At 42.2% G+C, this 5,276-nt stretch overlaps 1 pseudogene; it reads right to left on the reverse strand.

Annotated features, from left to right (window-relative positions):
* Positions 1-595: 595 nt before the first annotated feature.
* LOC112072169 (uncharacterized) lies at positions 596-1,495 on the reverse strand (annotated as a pseudogene).
* Positions 1,496-5,276: the final 3,781 nt, after the last annotated feature.

Raw genomic sequence — 5,276 nt, forward strand, 5'->3', positions numbered from 1 at the left:
ACAGCATGTTATAAAGCTACAGTATGTTTAAAGCCTTACAGTATGTGTTATAAAGCCTTACAGTATGTATAAAAGCCTTACAGCATGTTATAAAGCCTTACAGTGTGTTTATAAGCCTTACAGTTGTGTTATAAAGCCTTACAGTATGTTATAAAGCCTTACAGTATGTGTTATAAAGCCTTACAGTGTGTTATAAAGCCTTACAGTATGTGTTATAAAGCCTTACAGCATGTTATAAAGCCTTACAGTATGTTATATAAGCCTTACAGTATGTTATAAGCCTTACAGTCATGTGTTATAAAGCCTTACAGATGTTATAAAGCCTTACAGTATGTGTTATAAAGCCTTACAGTTGTTATACCTACAGCATGTTATAAAGCCTTACAGGTGTTATAAAGCCTTACAGTATGTGTATAAAGCCTTACAGTATGTGTTATATAAGCCTTACAGTATGTGTTATAAAGCCTTACAGTATGTGTTATAAAGCCTTACAGTATGTGTTATAAAGCCTTACGTATGTGTTATAAAGCCTTACAGTATGTTATAAAGCCTCACAGCATGTGTTATAAAGCCTTACAGTAAGTGTTCATTGGTTTCATAGTGAAATAAATCCTCCTTTCACGTTGATGATTCCCTTTCCCTGCTGGAGGCCATTTCCCAATGTATGATGTTGCGTTCCCCAGCTGGTGATTCCCGTTCCCCAGCTGATGACCATTTCCCTGCTGGAGGCCATTCCCAATGTATGATGGTTTCCGTTCCCCAGCTGGTGATTCCCGTTCCCCAGCTGATGACCATTTCCCAGTGTGTTAAACCCCTTGTTATCTATAGAAGACCTTGTCTTGTGGTGTCGTGACCGTGGTGAAGGAGAAGGTTTGGTCTCAAACGCGTTGGGTGGTAGTTTCTGGCTGAATTGATAGACATCTCCGTTTGTGCTCCCTTGTGAGACACAGGTTTCTCTCCGGGCCTCTGGGCTAGTCTATCGCAGGGAGAGTGAGCTGCTCTCTCTGAGATCTCTTATCCTCCCAGAGTTTCAACAAACGCCGTTGGTTATTCGTCATGTCCTTCAGGTTCTGCTGTAACGACTGCACCTGATATTCCAGAAGAGTTTTGGACGTGACAGCATTTGCCAGTTCTGACGTCAGATCATCAATGGTCAAACTGAGTCTACTTGTTTTCTCCACCAGGAACTGCACTGACGCTCCTTCTCCTGCATGTCAGAGAATGATGTCCTTGGTGGTCTTGCCGTTGAACTTGGGCTCGCCTCCAGGCCTATCTCTTGACGGAGAGTCTTGACATGCTTGCGCAGCTCCTTGTTCTCCGAAGTCATGGTCTTGACTTTCTGTTTCAGCACCTCGTTGACCTCATCCTGGACTCGTACTGTCTCAGCTTCTCCCTCATAATACTCTCCCCGTGCGTCGCATCGTCTCTCTCCTTCCTGCATTTTCTCAGGAGTTCACATCTCAAACTTGGAGACGTTCTCTTTTTTCTCAGCCATGCGGTTATAGCTTTTAAACAGACTCAAATATCACACATAAAACTAGAATCCTCTGGTGTAGGATAATAACCTATAAACTCTCTCTCTGTTCTCTACTCCGGTTTCAGGGTTCTCCACTGCAGGTCTCCCATGGGTTCAAATAAATCGACAAATCATGACAGAAATCATAACAGGAATATTCCTCAGGATCTAGAATGTTCCATTCATTGTTATATCCACCCTGGACATAAGCACTTGACACTATCCCCTCGTGTTAAGTCTATCAGAGAAGAACAGAGAGAGAGAGAGAGCAGAGAGGGCAGGCAGCACCAGGGAAGCTCCAGCTTGGAGGGCAGCAGTTCCTTTCCAGTGGAACACTAAGCTCAGGGCTAGAATGACCGTTAATTAGGCCACACCATCTTTGACACAGATAGTTCCAGTGGAACACTAAGCTCAGGGCTCGAATGACCGTTAATTAGGCCACACCATCTCTTTGACACAGATAGTTTCAAGTGACACAATGTTTCTATTTTCTTAATTAAAGCCAAATACTTGAGCCTTTCTTGCTCAGTAAATGCATCAACATAAGCCCTTCTCGGTCAGTAGATGGTACAAACATAATGTCACGGCCGTCAAAGAGAGGAGACCACGGTGCAGCGTGGGTGTGTACATACTAATTTATTTAAAGAACGAACACTAAACAAACTAACAAAATAACAAACGAACCGTGAACGTATACAAAAATGAGTGCTGACAGGCAACAACACATAGACAACTACCCACAAAAACCTAAATGGAAAATGGCACCCTAAATAGGATCCCCAATCAGAGACAACGATAAACAGCTGCCTCTGATTGGAACCAATTCAGGCCACCATAAACCTACATATCTAGACATACAAATCCCCAATATAAACAAAACCCCTAGACAAGACAAACACACATACCCACCCTCGTCACCCCCTGACCAATAATAATAAATATAGAAAACTAAGGGCAGGGCTGACACATAAGCCCTTCTCCGTCAGTAAATGGTACAAACATAAGCCCTTCTCCGTCAGTAAATTGACAAACATAAGCCCTTCTCCGTCAGTAAATGGTGCAAACATAAGCCCTTCTCCGTCAGTAAATGGTACAAACATAAGCCCTTCTCCGTCAGTAAATTGTACACAACATAAGCCCTTCTTGGTCAGTATATGGTACAAACATAAGCCCTTCTCGGTCAGTAAATGGTACAAACATAAGCCCTTCTTGGTCAGTAAATACGTCAACATAAGCCCTTCTTGGTCAGTAAATACGTCAACATAAGCCCTTCTTGGTCAGTATATGGTACAAACAATAAGCCCTTCTCGGTCAGTAAATGGTACAAACATAAGCCCTTCTTGGTCAGTAAATACGTAACATAAGCCCTTCTTGGTCAGTAAATGGTACAAACATAAGCCCTTCTCCGTCAGTAATTGTACAAACATAAGCCCTTCCCGTCAGAAATGGTGCAAACATAAGCCCTTCTCCGTCAGTAAATGGTACAAACATAAGCCCTTTCTCGTCAGTAAATTGTACAAACATAAGCCCTTCTTGGTCAGTATATGGTACAACATAAGCCCTTCTCGGTCAAATGGTACAAACATAAGCCCTTCTTGGTCAGTAAATACCAACATAAGCCCTTCTTGGTCAGTAAATGCATCAACACTTCTTGGTCAGTAAATACGTCAACACCTTCTTGGTCAGTAAATACGTCAACCCTCTTGGTCAGATAATACGTCAACATAAGCCCTTCTTGGTCAGTAAATACGTTCAAGCCCTTCTTGGTCAGTAAATACATCAACATAAGCCTTCTTGGTCAGTAAATACGTCAACATAAGCCCTTCTTGGTCAGTAATACATCAACCTTCTTGGCAGTAATACATCAACAAGCCCTTCTTGGTCAGTAAATACATCAACATAAGCCCTTCTTGGTCAGTAAATACATCAACATAAGCCCTTCTTGGTCAAGTAAATACATCAACATAAGCCCTTCTTGGTCAGTAAATACGTCAACATAAGCCCTTCTTGGCCAGTAAATACATCAACATAAGCCCTCCTTGGTCAGTAAATACGTCAAGCCCTTCTTGGTCAGTAAATACGTCAACATAAGCCTTCTTGGTCAGTAAATACGTCAAGCCCTCCTTGGTCAGTAAATACATCAACACAACCCCTTCTTGGTCAGTAAATACGTCAAGCCCTCTTGGTCAGTAAATACGTCAAGCCCTTCTTGGTCAGAAATACGTCAAGCCCTTCTTGGTCAAATACGTCAACACAAGCCCTCCTTGGTCAGTAAATACGTCAAGCCCTTCTGGTCAGTAAATACTCAACATAAGCCCTTCTTGGTCAGTAAATACGTCAACATAAGCCCTTCTTGGTCAGTAAATGGTACAAACATAAGCCCTTCTTGGTCAGTAAATACATCAACATAAGCCCTTCTTGGTCAGTAAATAACGTCAACATAAGCCCTTCTTGGTCAGTAAATGGTACAACATAAGCCCTTCTTGGTCAGTTATACATCAACATAAGCCCTTCTTGTCAGTAATACATCAACATAAGCCCTTCTTGGTCAGTAAATACGTCAACATAAGCCCTTCTTGGTCAGTAAATACATCAACATAAGCCCTTCTTGGTCAGTAATACATCAACATAAGCCTTCTTGGTCAGTGATGCAGATGGCTGCAACATCCTCCAGCATGACCGGTTTGGCGATGGTCAGTCATGGTGTGGGGTGGGATTTCTTTGTGGGGCCGCACAGCCCTCCATGGCTCGCCAGAGGTAGCCTGACTGCCATTAGTACCGAGATGAGATCCTCAGACCCCTTGTGAGACCATATGCTGACACATGCACATTTGTGGCCTGCTGGAGGTCATTTGCAGGGCGCTGGCAGTGCACCTCCTTGCACAAAGGCGGAGGTAGCGGTCCTGCTGCTGGGTTGTTGCCCTCCTACGGCCTCCTCCACGTCTCCTGAGTACTGGCCTGTCTCCTGGTAGCGCCTCCATGCTCTTGGACACTACACTACTATTCCATTTGCACAACAGCATTTGAAATTTATTGTCAATCAGTGTTGCTTCCTAAGTGGACAGTTTGATTTCACAGAAGGTGATTGACTTGGAGTTACATTGTGTTGTTTAAGTTGTTCCCTTTATTTTTTTGAGCAGTGTAGTATAGATAGTATGTATAAACTGCAAAGCCTAGAGTTTGGTGTTCTCTAGTTCACTCCAATTGGGGAGGGTGGTTTGGTTAGAAAGTAATAAAGGAAAATATATTTTAAAAAATGTGTATATATAGTACCAGTCAAGGTTTGTGACACCTACACATTCCAGGGTTTTTCTTTATTTTAATATTTTCACATTGTAGAATAATAGTTAAGACATCAAAACATGAAATAACACATATGGAATCATGTTAGTAACCAAAAAAAGTGTTCAACAAATCAAAATATATTTTGAGATTTCAAAGTAGCCACCCTTTGCCTTGATGACAGCTTTGCACCATCTGCATTCTCTCAACCAGATTCATTATTTATTCACCTGGAATGATTCAATTACCAGTGTGCTTTGTTAACAAATCCTTCTTAATGCGTTTGAGACAATCAGTTGTGTTGTGACAAGGTGGGTCTGGTACACAGAAGATAGCCCATTTGGAAAAGACCCAAGTCTATTATTATGGCCAAGAAAGCTCAAATAAGCAAAGAGAAATGGCTGTCCATCATGCTTTAGCATGAAGGCAGTCAATCCGGACCTTCAAGAACTTTTTACGTTTCTTCAAGTGAAGTCGC

The sequence above is a fragment of the Salvelinus sp. IW2-2015 genome, unplaced genomic scaffold (genome assembly GCF_002910315.2).
Source record: "Salvelinus sp. IW2-2015 unplaced genomic scaffold, ASM291031v2 Un_scaffold1849, whole genome shotgun sequence".
Classification (NCBI taxonomy): domain Eukaryota; kingdom Metazoa; phylum Chordata; class Actinopteri; order Salmoniformes; family Salmonidae; genus Salvelinus; species Salvelinus sp. IW2-2015.